The sequence below is a fragment of the Choristoneura fumiferana genome, chromosome 8 (assembly GCF_025370935.1).
Source record: "Choristoneura fumiferana chromosome 8, NRCan_CFum_1, whole genome shotgun sequence".
In the NCBI taxonomy this organism is placed as follows: domain Eukaryota; kingdom Metazoa; phylum Arthropoda; class Insecta; order Lepidoptera; family Tortricidae; genus Choristoneura; species Choristoneura fumiferana.
In genome coordinates, this window is record NC_133479.1 from 10,571,573 (window position 1) to 10,592,321 (window position 20,749).

Here is a 20,749-nt window from a genome sequence, read left to right on the forward strand (position 1 = left end):
TGTCTGTAATTAAGATGGACATTTTAATGCTTCCAGCCAAGGCCCATTACAATAACTGTCGGTAGGTACTAATGTAAATAGTTAAAAAAAGAGTACATATTTCGCTTACACGTGACACGTGTGACCACGAGAGACGATAAACTGATATAAAAATGCTCTTGTTTGTTTTCAAAACGCAATTAACCTACGCCACTACCGCCTTTCGGTTACGTTACGTAAGTAAACAAAAGTCTATAGAATTAATTAAGTCTCTAAGATCAACATTAAGGAAATCTATTAAAAGTACCAAGGTTTCCTATTTCGTAATTAAGTGGAAATCGTATACCATTATTTACTTTAATGTTAGATGAAAGCATTTTTACTAAGTAAGATGTTTAATGGGAAAAGTTTTAATGGAATTTGATGAACGAAACGATTCAAAAGTCGTTCTTAATACAAATTTCTTAAAAGCAATTATCTGTGTTACAGACCTCTTTGCAGCGAATGCTTCGCGATTTCTTTAGAAAACGATTCGGTGCACAGTAACAAGATTATGCATTGATCGGAAACGAAATACGGTTTTATCAAACCTTCAATTATACGCAAATAAACGAATGCAAGTTGACGGTACCTAAGTATCTAAAAATATTTTTCCAGTAAGTTACCGTTCGTAAAATACTTACACATCTACTTCTGATATTTACAAAATGTTTAGGGCAATACAAATAAGATGGTTGCGGTTAAGTTCACATAATTTTACAAAGATGGGAATCTCGACACAAATGGTGCTCCACCCTATTCATAAATTCCAGTGTCTTTAAGAATAGGATGTAGAATTTTTCACGAACGTGTTTATAATACTAAAAGGGCAATAAAGGTAGAACAGTGGTCGTATACCGATCACAGACAAGCCGCTACCTCCGGCTCAGAGAGCCATACGGACATAAATTAGAAAAGAATGGCCAAAGTTGCGACTCTAATGCCAGATTGAACGGATTAAGCGTCTCTCTGGGAAACGCGCCGATCGAAGATAACGAGTCCCTTTTTTGACCTTACGAAAACACTTTCTACCTCCGTTAATACAAACTCAAAGTAACGACGCTCCCAAACAGAAACGATACGTCTTATTGAAGTGTGGAATCTCTTTTACCGTACGAAATACATGGTTGTTTACTGTTTTATATCATTAAGTATAAACCTTGAAGAATCGAGAAGTTAAAATTGTTATTTTGAAACTTTATTCATTCGTAGTTACATCATTAGCTTTACGCTCCTACGCAGCAAATATATATTATGACCTTATATAGTTCAGTTTTCCCAGTCTAAAGGGACCTTAAACCGACCTTTGTTAATATTTATCTAAAAATAAATACAAACTGCGTAACTACTCGGTGTCACATGGTCCCGAAGTACAACAAATTAACTTCAAATTAATTTAAAAATTCCAAACTGTCACCGATCTACGTAGAATGACAAAAACGCTACGATTAAAACCATGGAGTGCTGAGTTAGGTCCTATACCGTACTGTATTAGAGAGAACCATTAAAACTATTTACCGCTGGTATTTCTCCGAGCTCCAGTCTTTAGTAATCTGTACAGAAACATTCCGACTATAATGGTTAGATGCCGTTGAAACTGATTGCATTTGACATCTTATACTTTGCGATATTAGTTACTGTAGTCAACCTTGAAGGAGAGCACAAAGGTAGTTGGTACCTTTTTGTATGTAACCAATAAATCTACAAGAGGTTTAATAGACATCTAGCAACACAAAAAGATAATTTGTCTGAAACATGAAAGCACTAAAGCTTAGCTTAACGATTAAAAATCATAATTATACCTTTGACTGCTATTTTTATCGAATGGCCACAGTATTAATAATTAAAATAATAAGGTATGATTTGTGCATAGGTACCTACTTTGTAATCTAGAAACATACCTGAATTTAAAAGTTTTCAATAATTGGAGCACGAAGATTCAATCTGAAAAAGAGAACATTAAATTCATCAGGTTTTTTACACAAAGTAACTTGTATTTAAATAGAGCAGGTACAAGAAAACCAATGTAGCTTTTCAAATTTGATGTAACTGTTAAACGAATCAGCAGACATGCTACCGTAGGAAGCCTGCGGCGACCCCGTCCACGGCAAATATATCCCGAGATATCTCATTACGAGTATCACAGGTACCGACTACAAAGCCTCGTCAAACTCGGAGTATGACCGCTTTCTTGCTGCGGATATTGATTCAAGACGAGCTCACTTCCAACTTCCATAGCCCTCATTTTGTCGAAAAATATTAATAATTGAAATTCCGCTTGAAGGGCTCAACAACAATTGCTTCCTAAACTTTTATTGAAGCGACGTGATTCCGATGTGTTCACAAATTCCTCCCCCAACTTCAGTCGTTGTCAAAATTTTATATTGAAATGAAGTTCATGCTTTGCGAACGTGTCAAAAGCGTGTCAAATAATAAATCTATTTTTAGGGTTCCGCGGTCGAGACGAAGTTGATAACAAGTTTCGCCATAACCGCCCACCTGTCTCCTTAAAAACAGCTAGTAACTAGTAGTTTCAACTAGGAGTTAGAAGAATATTCGTAACAGGATGTCCCCCGAGTAATCACACATGAAAATTTTATATATCTACGAGTACTTGCCCCTCTGAATACAAATAAATTAAAATATAAGACAACTAATAATACTTTTTCATCACACTTGCTAGTAAACAGTGTCGAAACATGCAGGCTACCTTGGTTGCAATCCCCTAAATAAAACCCTCGACCTTAATGTGCTTGTCATGAAACCCGTGATCGGTAAATGAGTCATTGCCCGTACAAATTTTCTTGTCATGAAGCCCAAAGTCGGTAAATGAGTCAATGTGCGTACTGATACTGCTGCGCCGTGCCCGTGCGCGCGCTGCTGCAGGACCACATGCACACGCACGTTGCGGCGCATGCTGCGGGAGGGGGAGGGGGAGAGCGGCGCTACCAAGAGCGCAGCCTAAGGTATCGCCTATATTTGGAAGAATTATATTTTTTCTTTTACAAATATAAAATTTTACTCGCAAATGTGATGAAAAACATTGTATGTCGCACGGGCGGTACTAGAATTATAAGACTGAGGGCTTCTAATAAACTCTCGTTCGTAATTTCTTATTTACCGCCCTTAAGACACAATGTACTATTATTACCTAGCAACTTAAAGAACTAGCTTGCCAAGAACGTCATACCTACATCTGGTTATACATACAGGTTGAAAATTAAATCATGATACAAAATGCGTGTTTTAAGGTCAAATTGTCAAATTTTCGGTCTCCCATTTTGAATATTTTTGAAGTTAAGTCATTAATGTATACATTAAAAATATAAATAAAATGTTAAATTTTACCCAATTGTTCAACATTAACTGAGCTTGAAACATGAATTTTGTAGCACGATTTAAATTTCATCCTGTATTTATTAGGAAGGACTTCGCATTGTTTAGGTAAGACAATTTACATATAAAAGGAAACTATCCATATTTAGGTTCTTTATGCGCTTACGTGCTTTTCACATTTTTTTTATAATATACCTAATTTAAATTGGATACTTACCTACTTATAAAAGTCTTCAATTTATATTATCTCTTATCAAGTCAGACGTAAAATCAAAGCAGTGAAATATGTCAATTAGAGTTGGTGTAAAAGTTTGAAGCCGTAGTTTTTTTTTAATGTGGGTGACTAAAAATAAATTTTAATTTCCTTCTTAGCTGGTACCTAAGCGAATCTCGTCTGACACGTCAAACGGCGACGTCAATATCCGTGAACTGTCCACCACACCGCAATACCTACTGGTGCACAAGGTTTTTAGACAATTTGAACTCGTCAAAATGCAAATAAAACGAGGGACAGCGTCACCATGCTTTTTGACACAGATATCTGTGATACTGTCTCTTTTTACCCGACTGCCCGATGGAAGGTTATGTTTTCGAGCGTATTGTTGTATGTATGTGAATGTGGGTATGTATGTCAATTTCTTTGGTCATCGCTGCGGCCTAAACGGCTGGACGGATTTTAACATATGAGGCATCATTAGATTTGTCATAATTGTAGGAGTGACAAAGTATATTTCAATATGGCAAATGCAAAAAAAAAACTGAAAAATGAAAAAAGTTGTATTGTAACAATATGGATATTAAATGAAAGCTAATAATTATTAATATTATATTATATATCATGTCATTATATATTAAAATATTATAATACTTTTGATCTACCATTTTCACAGAAATATCAAAAAGGTATAAAATAACACATTAAAGAAAGAAAGAAAATAATCTATTTATAACGGCAGTGACACATTACACAGGTTAAATTAAATTAAAAAAATCAACTGACCTTAAAACTAAAAAAAAAAATTAAAAATCTGAATGCTTTGAACTAAAATAAAAAAATAATCAGTGTAATAGATCTTTTCAAATAGCTAATTTAAAGTTGAACAGTCGGGACACATTCAATTTGTAACCAGCTCAAAAATGGCTAATTCTTAGAATATTATGTTTTAAATTCGTTTAAAGATCTTTATTTCTCAAAAGAATAACAATAACACTTCTTGAAAGAAATATTACATGCATTATTTATAACGCTAAGCTAGCGAGGTAAAACATTAACACAATCGCAAAATCAAAAAAGTTACAATTTGCCGGTAAGATTATAAAAAGTACACAAAACAAGTTCGATCGCTCTCTGCTTAGGTTAGGTTAGTTAAATTAGCTACTTGACGGAGTTCTAGACCACTAACTAGACTTATTTTCTTCCTTTGATTTTTTAATGTAATGATTTTGCTGTAACAAAAATAAACGAAAATGGTTAAAGCATCGGAAGTCTTCATAAAGTACAAATCAATTGGAAATAAAAATAACTGCCAAATGTACTATGTGGAGCATAATTTTTTCAATGAAATTAATACTTTATAAACTTAAAATTTAGATATTTTCCAAAATCACAAAACCAAGCATGCTTGGCTCGATCTGTAGAACTATATGTATAATAACGTTTTTGTTAAAAATTTAATTTTTAATACAAGGTTTTTTGCTGAATGTACTTTTTGTCGACTGTACATGCATTGTCATCTAAACTGCATATCCGTACCTAATTTCAAGTCGGAACTATTAACCATTGAGGAGTTCCCTCCTCCGGAGACGATCATGGCGGGACCACCAAGATATCACTACCAGATTATTGTATTGTCACGAAATTTACATAAGTATGACAAATTTAAAGTCAATTGGACCGCTGGAAGTGGGTCAAATTTAGTTTTCAAGATTTGACCCAAACAAACAAAGAAATAAATAAATACATAAACAGGGCAAGCCAAAGAAAAAATCTTGAAAAAAGTCAGGAATTACGATGATTACCTGTCATTTATATTTATAACAGAGTGATGAAACTGATGAAACATGCCCTTAGCCTTTTTAAACATACTTGCTAATGCCCGCGTTTATTGTTATACCGCAAGAACTAAGCATCTTTCCAGAACAAAAAGTATTCTATGTGTTAATCTAATCCAGGTTGTAAAATATCTGCGTGCCAAATTTCATGAAAATTCGTTAAGCCATTATTGCGCAATTGAATAACAAACATCAAAAAAATCCAAGTATTTTGTCTCATTGATAATGATAGTACCTACATAGGTATCTGTAAATACCACAACAAGATAAATTATCTTCACAAATGCATGTCTCTATGGAATTTCCACAAACAAAGTCAAAGCAGCAGCTTGCGGGTAACAACTAGCTGAAGTAAAAACCCTCACCAGGTGTAAAAATGCATTAGAATATAAAATATCAATGGCGTAGGTATTACAATTTTATTATACACTAGTTTTTGCCCGCAAATTTTCCCACGTGGAATTCGGTTATCGCGTGCTGTTCCCTCGGGAACTGTGCATTTTTTCGGGATAAAAGTAGCCTTTGTCTCTCTTCTCTTTGTTCTCTGGCCCATAAACTATCTCTACCAAAAATCACGTCGATCCGTCGCTCCGTTTCGACGTGAAAGACGGACAAACATACAAACACACACACTTTCGCATTTACTCGTAGTATGGATATATCTTCGAAGTGGATAACAAGGGCACGCAGCAGCTTCACATTGATATCCGTCTCTTTTCGCCGTGTCGCATTTCAGGTTTCATGGCCAGGAAGGGGATACAACGTCATGTTTACCAAGAATGTAATCTTTCCCCGACCAGCCAGGAACACTTCAAAAGGATCGAAACGCTGAATATCTATCTATTATATTACGAGCTACTTAGAAACGTTTAATCTCGATATTTTTTTTCTGTAATAAGTAAATAATCGTAATCAGTTATGACAAAGCAAAACACGTAGTTTTTCAAAACTTCTAATTGAAATAATGTGGAACTACGAGTTCGAGACAATCAATTTTCTTTCGGGATGAAAATCATGTGAGTGTTGAGTATGTCGGTAAGTAATTAAGTTTGCTGGCGTGACACGTCAGCAGGCTCGCGACCTCGTGCGGTCTCGGCTCCTCAATTACGGCCCTTACTCCCCACTCTTATTTACCTACCCTCCACTCAGACCCTTGATTCACCAGCGCGCCGTTGACGCTACAAAAAATTAATTTATCCTTTTAGAGAAATACTCGCTTACAAACAGAATTTGAAAGAAGAGGTCATTACGGAGAAAGAACTTTATTTTTAACAATGTATAAGGGATGGATGTCCTCATTATTATTTCTATTTAACGACACCGTTATGATTATTTTGGAATGTAATGCCGGCTCGTCTCTGCTCAGGTGCCGGAGTCCGACCGAGCGACAGATATTGTTTAACGCTCTTTTTCGTAAACGTTTTTTAGTAGATTGATAACCAAGGGTGGAAAGTGACCCATTTCTCCCGAGATATTTCTGGCGCTCGAACGAAGTGAGAGCGCCAATAGTTCGAGGGGAAATGGGTAATTACACCCGAGTTAGACATTCTACTTTTCATTTCGACTGTGAGGAAAGTAAAATACAAAAAAAGGAGAATAATAATAAATTGAATTTACTTATATCCAACCTCCAACGGTACCTTTTCGACTGGCCACTTGCCACGGCCGACTATAAAAAAATCGAGTTGGTCACGACCAAGGAGCTTATTATACAAAACTGGTGGTTGAACGCCGAACGAAGAAGTTTGACCTTTATTACTTATTTATATATATATTTCATCTCTTTCTTTCACATTTCACGAATGAGTTTCATCTCTTTCTTAACCTAACTAAATAAAGAGATGGAATATGTTCGTTACGTAATAAAGATCAAATTTCTTGTTTCAAACGGATGTTCGGCGATCAACCTTCGTGTTGTATATAAGCTCAAAAAAAAGTGCCATTGACGTGACTCAATTATATTCGACTCCGTGGCTAATCGAAAAATTAAAAAAAAAATACTTTCCACCCTAGAGATGAAAACGCAATTTTCCACCTGGCTATCTACCCATGAAAATTAATCTTTCCGAACAGGAGAGATGAAAAAACTTATTTAATGTTAACATTCATCAATTTTTATTTGTCACTAACATACACAGACACAGTCCAAACATACTTTTTCCTGCGACAGGTTTGGAACTTTTGAATTAAGGGTATTGTTGTTCCCTTCACGTCAACGAATCATTTTTATATCGCTGTTATTTTCCACCGTTTGTTATTTTTTCAAGGGATCACAAAATTATAAAAAGATATACAAACAAACAGTGGAACTGGAAGTGGTGAACAAATTTACATTTATTACGGCTTGACTTGATTGCAAAGCCATTCCGTGAAATAATAAAAGCGTCGAAGTTAATGAAATAAACCGTTGGGTGGGAGAGGAAACATTTGTTATTGGATCGACGAGGCGATCGGGCAATTAGTCTAGCTGTAGTCGTAATCTTGTGGCCATCGAAAATAATGTGCACAGTTGAGCTTGCTCCTGACAAAACTACCCTAACTAACCCTTGTAGTTCTACACCGTGTTTTAGCTGTTAACTACGGCAGATGGCTGTTTATTGTTTTTTTTTTTTTCGTTTTTCATACAGATAATAATTTCACAGCCATTGCTAAAGGTCAAATTATAAAATCCCCAATATTGGCGAAGAACATTGACTTGACGCTTAAGAAGATATAAAAACCGGTCAAGAGCCTTTCGGGCACGCCCAAGATAAGGTTCCGTAGCCATTTCGAAAAAAAAACAAGTAATATTATGTGCGTTATAACACAATTAAAACACTTACTACAGTCACAGGGCGGCCACGCCATACAAAATACGCGTTCTTGAATCTACATACATAGGCACGACGACGTCTGTACACGCGTCAATGTGTGCGTAAGACACACAGGGCTGACTATCGCAAAACCCTAGTACTATAGGGTATGTAGGTATGGCTTAGATGTGTAAATAAATGTAATCGTTAATCATATATTTTTATTTAAACCTACTTAAAATGTGTCTGTCTATGTATTTAAGCATTATTATTTTACATTACAATAAATATATGACTACAAACCTGAACGAATTATTCGGTACCTAATTAGTTATTTCATGTATTAATCGCGATACTTTTAGACAATTTGTTATATAATTAGTATAGTGTGTGTAGATAAGATATATATATTGGTCTATTGATAGGAGAGAATTAACAAATCAATTTTACAAATACCTACCTAAGTACTAATATAAGACGTCTATTTATACATTATAGGTACACACTTTTAAACCTAGGTATTGGTTTTTTCCTCAGTTACCTAATACCTAAGTACATTGTACATGTTGCTAATTAAAGTTGGTTAGGTACCTTACCTACCTTTTTTCGTCCTTCGCAAATCGAAAAAACTCCTTTTCTTATCTTTGGCTGTTGACAAACACCCATACAATGCACAGTAGGTATATCACCATTTCGCAAAGTTATTGCTCCCGAACTTAGTGCCGTGCGACGGTGCGACCGACATACATCGCGTTGCGCACCCGACTGCTTTCCTGCGGTTTTCCTGCAATCTGCGCTTGAGGGGTGGGGTAACTCGAACCGGTGCGGGGCGGAGCGTGGCCTTTCTGTACGTCAGTACTATTTTATATTCTGTGCTACAGTCTTAAAATCTATTACCAGAAAAAGAGCGTATCTTCACGGCACTTACGTCCTTTTGTTGAGAAGCGCAGTTTTTCGGCAATAACTCAAAAACGGTATATCCGATCATGTTGAAACCAATTTTAGTTTAAAGTATTTATTAAACGTTACCTTACCATATTTTTGCATATTTTTTGGACCAACGGTTTACAAGATAGAGGGGGGACAATTTTTGCTACTTTGGGAGCGATTATTTCCGGAAATCTTCACTTAATCAAAAAAGTTTTTGAGAAACCTAACAATATTTTCAAAAGAGCTGTCGAACTATGTGCCACGCGTTGATGCGACTTAAAAAAAACAATTTCTGTTACGTGTATAGAGTGAACCCCCCCCCCTCTAAATATTTATTTTTGTTATTTAACTACAAAACTAAATAGCGGCTTTGACAAGACATCTGTACTACAAATTTCAGTGATATGCATCTTGTAGTTTTCGAGTAAAATGCCTGTGACATACGGACGGATGGACAGACAGACAGACAGACAGACGGACTACACGAAACTATAAGGTTCCCGTTTTTGCCATTTTGGCTTCGGAACCCTAAAACGCACATTTTTAACCTTCTTTTGCTGCTGAAATAATCATTAGTTACGGACATAAAAACATAAACTAAGGACCTTTAGTTTGTTTTACTGCGCATAATTAACTATCTTAATTAATCCTTGATTATCTTTAAAACTCCTACTATACTAGTGTCTTTGAGAAACTAACTTCATTTGTCCTGTTGTATGTTCCCTTAAAGTTAACGGAAATCAGAAATAACACGGTATAGGTATAAACATGTATCAGTCACTATTAAATAAGTGCACTTTACCTTTTCAAACACCAATAATTATCACGAATTTTCTGACCAAACTCAGTTTAACGACCAAACGTTAGTATCAAGACCTAACTTACACTTCTCTCCTATGAATAAATGATCAGTGACTAATATAGGATTAATGAGTTAGCAACCAAAGTATAGGCTTGACTGGAGAATTGAATTGAGTAATGTATTTGTACAGCCTATTCTCACTTTGGACCTATGCCATGAAGATTAAACAGCCGGACGGAACGACCTTTATTTGTAACAAGTTTACCTGTCTACCTCAGGCTAAATTATACGACAACGCTGCCGGTAGCGGCCACGTAACAAGTTGCTAACAGTATCAGTGACTGATCTCCGAGCTCCGTTCCTGACACGCAAAACCTACTGAAACATGCCACGCGAAGCCCTCTTTATTTGTAAAGTTTTTTCTTTGTGCTCCATTCTGTTTCCATTGAACGATTGTGTATTTTTCAGTTCAAGTAATTTTTAACCGACGTCAAAAAAAGAGGTTATCAATTCGGTTGTATTTTTTTATGTTTGTTACCTCTGAACTCCGTAATTTGTGAACCGATTTGATTTTTTTTTGCGTTCGTCTAAGAATGTCTTCAATTAGGTCCCATAAGCACCAAATCAGGATCTGATGATTGGATCTGACGAGGGAACTCTTCAAATGTTGTAGGGACACCTACAGTAAATTGGATATATTTAGTAGTAACTCGTGTATTTGCTCTTGAAAATCATCATTTGGTGAAGTGGAACTGATGATGAAGACCACAGTTGACCATCGGAGTTAGTACTCACTAAATAGTATTTCACGGGTTGAATTTTAATTACTTTGACACAGTTGCTAAGCAATTTATGCTCCTCGTAATGCATATGGTAAAACGGGTGATGAAGCACCAGGACTCCTTAATAATGAACGTCTCTGCATCGGAAAAAGCAATCTTTCGTAAAATGTGACGAGCAGTTGATATAAATCTATTGTATCTTAGATTGGCTGGTCTCTTTTTCTGGTTTTTCTGTGCATGTGTCAGTTTGTATTTTCGATATTGTATCTTAGATTATTTACACTGAAAAGCGTGAATCGGTCGGTTCAATTTTTATAAAATTTTATAGATAAAGAAGCTCTCTAGCCAGTTAATGACAAGTTTAATCACTGTTGTCTCAGCACAGCATCTGTCACTCCGTAAATTTTAATCCCCTGTGATGTCTCTTGAGACTGCGATTAATGATTTTAGGTTAAACTCGGGGCAATCACGGCACAAACCTCATTCAGGGCGACGATGGCTTGAAAACATAAGGACGGTACAAACAGTGTTCAAATATAACAAAAATTTAACGTAAAATTGAAATTTCAATTACAAAACAAAATCTATTAAACGAAATTCTATGGTTATCCCATACACCCGAAAATATCCATCTGAAACCAATCAATACCGCCCGTTATTGGTTTTCACTATAGCACACGCTGTGCAATTTTCCAGCCAATTGTAGTTAACAGTTTCATATGAAAAGAAATTACCAACAAGCGCCTAACCCAGTACCCTTAGTGTAAGTTTTCTGTTACAAAATACGTCTCGATCACGTTTGCGTTAAAATCTCAATTTGTATGGAAACACGAACAGCGCCTCTAGCGGAACGTTTGCGATGTTCGTGTATCCATACAAATTGAGATTTTAACGCGAACGCGATCGAGACGTATTTTGTAACCGAAAAGTTACACTAAGGGCACTGACAGCCAGTAACTTAATTAATAATGAAGTTTCGATAATTAACAACACGAGACCGTACTAATGTTGTAAATATAACTCTTTAGTTTAATTAAGTTCATCGCATTCCGAGAGTCGTCTATGAATACTTAGCCCATTGTGATTCAGCAACCAGTCGTATCGATTTTCTCGGCGAGCCGGCCATACAGATATGGCAGCTACAGAGCTAGCAACTGGTATACTGACGTCGTGAGGGCTGCACACCTCTGTAATTGCTCTTGGATTTGTTTAAAACCACGATATGGCCGGACCTTCTAAATCTTTTGAGTTATATCACCCAAAACGGCAATTCCCCTTTATTTCTATCCGTGAAAACTCGGCGCGCTCTCATTTACATACACTTTGCTGACCCAACGACGATAAAACCCTTTTTATAGCAGTAAAAAAAGATTTCTGAGGTTCAACAAAGCATTCTTTACTATCTCCGTAGTTATGTAGTCAATTGGCATCGGTTCTTACATAGAATTCCCTGAGGGTTTACGGTTTACATCACAGAAATTCTTTCAACCTTCCTCGATGTCCTTTGGTAAAAGAACTGTCTAACTGAAGGAACGCAACAGATTGCTTTAAAAATATTCATAGTATCAAACTAGAGGAAGTAGAAAAACTTTTTGGATCTCCGTGTGTTGTTGTAATGAAAAAATCCATATATTATAATATTATAAATGCGAAAGTGTGTGTGTGTTTGTGTGTTTGTATGTTTGTTTGTCCGTCTTTTTGATTTTTGGCATAGATATAGTTTATGGGCCAGAGAGTGACATAGGCTACTTTTTATCCCGGAAAAAGGCACAGTTCCCGACGGAACAGCGCGCGATAACTGAATTCCACGCGGGCGAAGCCACGGGCAAAAGCTAGTATCCTATATGCGAACCCGAATCTTAAAAAAAAGCATTATTTGGTTATTGATACTTAAACTGGAAGTCAAAGTAGAAAGTTAGATTCTTCAAATTTAACCACTTTTTCCGAATTTTCTATTTAAAACTATTAATGGACGAACTAAAAAGGATTGTATTAGTAATGTTCTTGACACTAGGTGCCGACGTAGCGCAGGCGCAAGTGTTTGCCTGTAATCCGGCTTACAAAACATTCGAAAGAGTGTGCCCGCTTCTCATTCTGCTAAGTTTTATATAAACGTAATAAAATTTGCTTAATGCCAGTCCCTTTTGTTACCAAACTTTTTGTACAAAAAATAAATTCAAAAGCTTTATATACGAGTATATCAAAGTTGTGAAAGTGATCTGCATACTAAGTATTGTCATATTGAACTAACTTTATCCTCTAATAATATAAATGCGAAAGTTTGTGAGTGAGTGAGTGAGTATGTTTGTTACTCCTTCACGCCGAAACGACTGGACGGATTTGGATGAAAGTTGGTATGTAGATAGTTGGATATCTGTAATAAAACATAGGCAAATTTTTATCCCGATATTCCCACGGGATAGGGATATAATCTCGAAATAAAAACCGCTGAGCTTAGAGTAATGAAATTTGGGATTGCTGTTTTTAATGCAACGTCAATAAAAACCGCGATAATTAAAAGGAATTCCCACGGGTTTTTTTTAAATCTCAGAAATCAATTAAACCGCTGTATCTAATGATTTACACGAGCGAAGTGATCAATATTTAAACTAAATAACTTGCATATGCTTGCTTGATCTTTTGTTTGCATGCTTGCTTGATCTTGTTTGCATGCTTGCTTGCATTCTGGTTTGCCTGCTTGCTTGCATGATTGCTTGCTTGCTTGCATGCTTGCTTGCATGCTTGCTTGCATGCTTGCTTGCATGCTTGCTTGCATGCTTGCTTGCATGCTTGCTTGCATGCTTGCTTGCATGCTTGCTTGCATGCTTGCTTGCATGCTTGCTTGCATGCTTGCTTGCATGCTTGCTTGCATGCTTGCTTGCATGCTTGCTTGCATGCTTGCTTGAATGGTTGCTTGCATGCTTCCTTGCATGCTTGCTTGAATGCTTGCTTGCGTGATTGCTTAATTGCTTGCTAGGTAGTGACACACTAATGCATTGGCAATGCTCAAACTTCTGTTTTAAGAAATGAAACGAATATTTGTGATTCCCGCGCAAAGATATAATTAGTGGCAAAGTTCTTTCGCCACTTCTGTGGAATAACGTAAAAATTACACTAAGTATCTCCTCTTACCTAGAGTTTCGTTGCCAAATATGCGAAAGTGCGTCGCTAGTTCTGATTTATAAATATTTATGCGGTCTAAATAATAACCTCTCGGGGATTCTTCTCAACAGAGGTTTTTCCGAACCGGTGGTAGGGTTTTTTTGACATTCATAAGTGCTTGTTATAGCCTAAATTGAATAAAGATATTTTGACTTTGACTTTGACTTTGACATTGCTTTTACAAAATCGCTGAGCTTTACCATAAGCTTGATGAAGGAAAACATCTCGAGCAAACCTGCACACATCTGAGAAGAAATATGGGTGGGAAGTCCCCAATCCACTTTAGGCCCGCGAGAAAGCTACGGTCGGGTCCAAGCCGTGTACCCTGCAGTGGGACGTACCTATACGAGTATAGGCCGAGACGACGACGAGACGAATTAGTAACCTAACTAAAAAGTGTTGTATTCCTGGCTTTAAAACAATGGTACTTCCGTACAAGCTTTTATCGCTATCCCGCGGGAACTATACAATTTTTCGGGATAAAACTATTCTATGTCCTTTTTCGAGACTCAAACTATGTGTAAATCGAATTTCATCTAAATTGGTTCAGTGGTTTGGATGTAATGAGGTAACAAACTTATAAAATTTCGCATTTATAATATTAGTGGGATTGTTGTAATGTATTAATAAATAGCTCTACTGTTCGTACTTAGATACACGGTTTCTGCAATAATAGACATTATTTAACATGACAGGCCTTTCAACGTTGTGAGCTAAATGCTCAATTTACTGTGGATTTAGCTTCATTGTCCTGCCGCAGACCCCTAACTTGTATTCAATTTAAACATTTTAGCTTGGACTTTGTGAAATACCTAATGCAATTTGCAGGATTCGTTTTCAAGTTTGTTTTAAGTTAGTTTGGTCTAAGGATAGGACAAAGAAAAGAACTAGGATACCGTGTGTGTTATAGTTTCGTGATAATAAGCTCGAGCGGAGAATAAAAGTTTAATCATGCCACAAGACAAGACTGTATAAAAGAAAAATACTTTTACCTAAAAGGGTATGCTACTCAATGCTAGCTAATTTGATGATTATTATTATGACACTAGCTAGAATTCAATGTTTAACTCATACCTATATCGTATCTTAATTTTACTTCTCATAATTTTCTATTTGTTTTATCTCCAGATTAAAAAGAAATCGACTTTATAAAACTTAATTAAATTAGACTATTTTTATTGTACAACATAAGTAAACAAAAAAAATGGACAAACATTACATAACATAAAAACTTATCAGAAAACATTAAAGACATTTTTTTTAAACTATCAATGGCTGGAGCAGGCATGTGCACTGCTGGTTTTGGGTCCGTCCGTGGATCGGAATTTATGACGCGTGCCTCGAATGCACATACTTGTGGCTCGTATACCAGACATTATAATTTGTGCATTTTCCAGTCATGCATTAAAAAACAAATCTAGATTTATGGCCACTTGCTGGAAAAAATGTAAATTTAATGATAAACTCAGTTTAATAATATTCCCATAGATAAAATTAGAAACTTCTTTGTAACTGCGAACTAGTTAGCTAGCGATTTAAATTTAATATATTATTTTGGACTTTGCACACTTAGAGCTGCTAATTACAATATTGTTTTATCTATGCAAGTGTTTGACTAAACAAAATAAGGCACGAAATAAATAACTGTGAGAAATTTCATTAAGGATTAAAATTACATTACAGCTTAAGATACCTTTAGAATTTATCAATATCAGAAAACATTACTAAACTGTAGGTTAAAGAAATTAATATCGTTAAGTAATCACAACCCTACACAAAGCACACTTCGAAATCTAATCGACACTATTCATAGCTAGTCGATTTCAATAAAAACAAACTAATATGGTTTTCCATTTGAGCCAGCGATAAAAGCACTGATGATTCTGATACTGATGGAAGCGCAAGCCGCGAGCGGCGAGGTCCGTAAAAAGTGAATCTAACCCTACAGAGCACTGCCATGTCACCGCCCTAGCACTAACCAGGCGTCACAGTTACTCGCTTCTCCGCGACCCGCGATAAATCACAAACCTGCGACACAGAATTAGGAACACGTAGGTAGGTACCAATTTTATCCTTCTCCATCCATAAAATTGGAAAATAGTGTTCCGTAAGCAATATCATTCGCCGGCGTTCAATAGTTACGACCCGTATAGGTGCGTAGTTATTTTCAGCGGAATCATCACTTTCGCGTCTGACTTTTCGATTCTTATCGGTTCTTGAGCGAATTGAAAATCCTTAACCCTAAATGGTCTCCAAATGTGAGTACACCGCAATATTGTTTATATTGATCCGTCTGGTCGGCTTAGTTTGTTTAGTCTTTTTATTGTTTTAAAAAATACATAGTGCAAGACTGATATCAAAACAAATTTCATTAAGCTTAATTTTAAACATGAAAATTTTCTCGCAGTTAGGTAAGTAGGTATTTAGGTTCAGAAGAAAAAATATTTATAGGTAAGTAGGTATTTAGGATCAGAAGAAAAAAATATTTTTCATGAGGGTTTAGACTTACCGCCCCTTATGTGTATTATAAATTGCTTAGTGACTCCCAGGCGAAACGATCTCTTGCTTTATGACTATAAAAAGTCCGCCTTTTGAGTTCATAATAAAAGAACGTAAGCGCTGGAAGCAAATGAATCGTTAAAATCTCATTCCCCACTATTAAACATCATTTTTGGGGCAAGTCCCTTAAAATGAGTGGACATTACGAAGTAATGACCATGTGGACTAAAGGGGCAACTCGTTCCCGCCGCTTTATGGTTTATGGACGTCGTAGACACACCATCAACTGATTTTAATTCGGCAATTACCACAAACCAATCGTTTTTCTAATCAACTTTATATATTGAAAAAAATACAAGCCTAAAGCATTAATAATTTATCTCAAATATTTTTCTTATTTTGAACGTTGGGCCAAATACTAAAATCTAGCGGATGCAAGTTTCAAAATGTGTAAATCCGAGTTCTTGAAGAATGTTCAGAAGGTATTTTCTTGAGAAAGGGACGATAAGAAGATTTTATTTTCTCCGTCATCGCGCTCATCGCTAGCCGTTACCTTTTTACTGTCGACCCGGCTGGCATTAGCAGTATGCTCGCCGAGTTACGGCTTCAACGTGGAGAACTAGAAGGGAACTGTAATTACTTTTGTAACATCGCTGTTCAAAAATCACCAGCGCGTCGTTCAGATTTATGCGCACGGTTCCAATTGGTATAATAATGTTCTATGTTAAACCTCAGTGATCATTGCAAATAAGGGGTGCTTTATATTAAAAGGTAAAATTATAATAATGGTTCTCGATTGCCATCTACGACGGATGTTTTTATAATTACTGTAGATATTGTTATTATGCACAGGTACTACGAGTAGTCCACCTGATTAAAATGTTAGCGGTGTTAATGAAATGAGTGAAATCATTGAGTAGGTCATTTCCACGCCGACAGACTAAAAGCTCAAAATACAAACCGTTCAACCGATCATGCAAATCGAAATACGACAATTAGACAGAATTAAGCCTGTAATTGCGAAGTCTTTCCAATTTTCCGTTTCACTGCTCGGGTTGCGAATGCCTCCGACTCTCGATGTCACGGTCTTAGCTTTGCATTTTATAGAGACTTTAGAGATTCCAATATCATCCGCTGCCTTCCCGAGCATGGATGCAGAAAAATCGGTCTAAACAGTGTTTCATTTTATTTTATCGACATCATCTCCTGAATATTTTGAATTTCACGCTATTTGGAAATACAATAAGGGCGCTTACGACTATTTTTTTGGATCTAGGTATTGACCTTTTAAAAGGTTTTGTTTATAATCAGTACGAGATAATCAATAAGTACTCATACGAGTTAAGTACTGCTAATTAATTTGTTAACATTGCGTGTTACAGGTTGCTCGCTACATCGGCCCGATAGAAGCGTGATGGTGGTTCCCGGGTCGAACGTTTAAGACAAACCCCTCGTGTGAACAAATGTTATTGAGCCCAAATGCGACGCGAGCACACAGGATTATTAGGCACAGCGCGACAGGGCACGCCATTAGCCCGACACGTTAATATCCATATTACAAGGCAACATACAAATATGTGCTAATCATTTTCGCAGAACTAACACGAAGATTAAAAGATTATTTGCGGTTTGTCTCGTCATACGTGCAACAGGTATGCGATTGTGTGGAGTGGAGTCGTTGGAGTGTGTGGGTAGGTACCTAGTGCGGGTGTCGGTGCGGCGGGTGCGGCGCGGGAGAGCTGCGGGCTCGCGCGGCCGCCGGCGCGGCTGAGGGGTCGTGGGGCCGCGTGGCCGGGCTCCGGCAGACTGTTGCTCCCGGGCCCGCTTCACTTGTTACGTGCCGTGCCACCCTGCGCGCCGCGACCCCCGCCCTGTGCCCCCCCCTCGCTCGCCGCACCCGCGCACCCCGCCCGCGCACCGATACCGCTCCTTCACTTCGCAGCATCCTTCTCACCTATATACCAACGTCACTCTCTTCTCAGGTAAATGTCTCCAATCAAAGTGATACATTCCACCCTGTCGGCTTGCTATTTCTGACTCGAATGTTGATTCGATACTCGATATATCGCGTATGCTGTTAAAAAGTTTTGTAATAAGAGTGATGGTACCTACACAACTATATGTTATTTAATTCAAGTCTAACAAGGGCAATATATAATAACATGTATAGATACATAACTACAAATATGAATTACTAGCGCCCCGCCCCGGCTCCGCACGGGTTCAATTTTCAAAATAACCCTCCTTTGGACAGCCGGTTATAAAGGTCTCAAAGGCACTTCACACACATTTTTCAGCTCCTTTTATCAAAAACTATATTCGCGCGAAGCCGGGGCAGGTCGACGTAGAGTTAATTGTATCTCATGCATTTTTGATTAATTGAGATTTTTCAATTCGCAATTATCTTTTGAATGTCCGATTTCAATAATTTAAAAAGAAATATACAGGTATTGAAACAGTTTTGAATAAGAAATGATTTATTTGGATAAGGATTATAAATATCTCGGGACAATTCACACCAATTGACCTAGTCCCAAAGTAAGCTTAGCAAAGCTTGTGTTATGGGTACTAAGCAACGGATAAATATAATTATATAGATAGATACATACTTAAATACATAGTAAACACCCAAGACCCGAGAACAAACATTCGTATTTTTCATACAAATATTTGCCCCGACACGGGAATCGAACCCGGGACCTCACGCTTCGTAGTCAGGTTCTCTAACCACTAGGCCATCTGGTCGTCTAAATTAATGCAAAGGATAACGTAGTCTAATATTGGGCGGCATTTCTATCAACTTTTAAAACGTAAAATAGTAGTTATAGTGACATAACTACAATAGTTGGACATAAAGCATCGAGAAGTTTTTTGTAGATATTGATATATTTATTCTTTAATATCGTAGAACATTTTTTGTTCTATCATCAATAGTTTCCGCAGCGCACGCGATGAAAGATATTTTATGGAACCCTAATTTTTCTCTAGTAATAAATATAGCTTATGGCATTTTGGAATAATTAAGCATTCTAATCGTGAAAGAATTTTTGAAATCGGTCCAGTAGCTTTTGAGTTTATTCCTACAACCTAAACATCCAAAAATCCAAATATTTCCTCTTTATAATATTAGTTTATATTACATACCTACAACTATGAGCATGATGCTATGCATGGGCAATACTTCTAAATTCAATTCACCTGAATTTGGTCGAGATATTATGGCGTGATACTCAAAAACAAGCATACCTATAGCATACTTCGCATCTCATATACACCCAAAGTGCCTTTGGGAATATGGGAAAACATCTACGAGAAAAAAGCAAGCAGAAAACCTCCATGAAACATGGTTTTTGCGCTAGTTTACCTTTTTAAACCTGTAAAAACATTTTTAAACATGAGGTAGATCGCATGAGCGATCACTTTACCAATAAAGTAATCAATTACTGAGAAGGATGATGGACGGAATTTGTTCAGATTTCATTATCGTGAGACCTAGGCTTATCCGCGACTGATCGCGCGTTACGGCGACATCATTACTCAGCTGTCGATGTCGCAGGTACCCATATTCGACATTAGTCTAAGTGCTATAGAAAGCGTGCTAACTAATGCGACTATTGCTCGCTCCAAATTGAATGACCCTGTGCTTTAAGCTAGGATTTTAAAGCTCCCGGCGTAGCGTTCGTAGCGTCGTAGCATCTACGGCGTAGCGGCCGTAGCGGGCCCGGCGTAGGAGTCGTAGCAGGGCCCGCCCCATCGCATTCTCATTGCCAACTACGAAAGGACAGTAACACAATGTTCACTGCGATCTTATATATATCTATGTTTTTAATATAACATTACGACTGTTAGTGTCATTACTAACATTAAATATAATTCATAAATCGAAATATTATGTATATATTTTTTATTTATTTATCTGATTGAGGATATACTTGTTTTTTTATTAAATCCACTTACCTATAATATTTGTATAGTTAGTAAGTAAAGTATTGGAAGTTAATCGTAAGTCACTCATAGTCAGGTACGTCTTTGTAGAAATAATGGTACCTAATGTAATGTAATACTATTATTTTTTTAAATGGCAAAATTACAAAAGTTAAGATCATTAAATAAAGAGAACTTATCTTTTATCGATTTACAAATTGATCACTGAAGCATTTTAAAATAAAATGGATACGCAACTTGATGAAACCTGACATAACTTTTTGATGAAGAGCTGTGGTGGCCTAGCTCATTAGAACCGTAGTTTCAAGTCTGGGCTCACATCTCTGATTTTTAAAATGCATGTGCATAGCTAAGTTTATAATTTACCACGAGCTTTACGGTGAAGTAAAACATTGTGAGAAAACCTGCACAAATCTGTGAAACTATTCAAT

General features: G+C 36.8%; 1 protein-coding gene across 8 annotated transcripts in view; it reads right to left on the reverse strand.

Annotated features, from left to right (window-relative positions):
- The window catches only part of Fife (regulating synaptic membrane exocytosis protein fife), a 172,833-nt gene extending 154,646 nt beyond the window's left edge, over nucleotides 1-18,187 (reverse strand). For 5 of the 8 annotated variants that reach the window (XM_074091157.1, XM_074091158.1, XM_074091153.1 and 2 more), the window contains exons 1-2: nucleotides 18,073-18,187; nucleotides 1,920-1,962 (exon numbers count right to left, since the gene is read on the reverse strand). The gene's annotated coding sequence lies outside the window, so the exon portion shown is untranslated. Of the gene's footprint in view, nucleotides 1-1,919; nucleotides 1,963-3,571; nucleotides 3,597-8,798; nucleotides 9,035-16,926; nucleotides 16,978-18,072 lie in introns of those variants that run through there. The other 3 variants (XM_074091154.1, XM_074091155.1, XM_074091156.1) reach the window with 3 other exon arrangements.
- Between the last annotated feature and the right edge of the window lie 2,562 nt (nucleotides 18,188-20,749).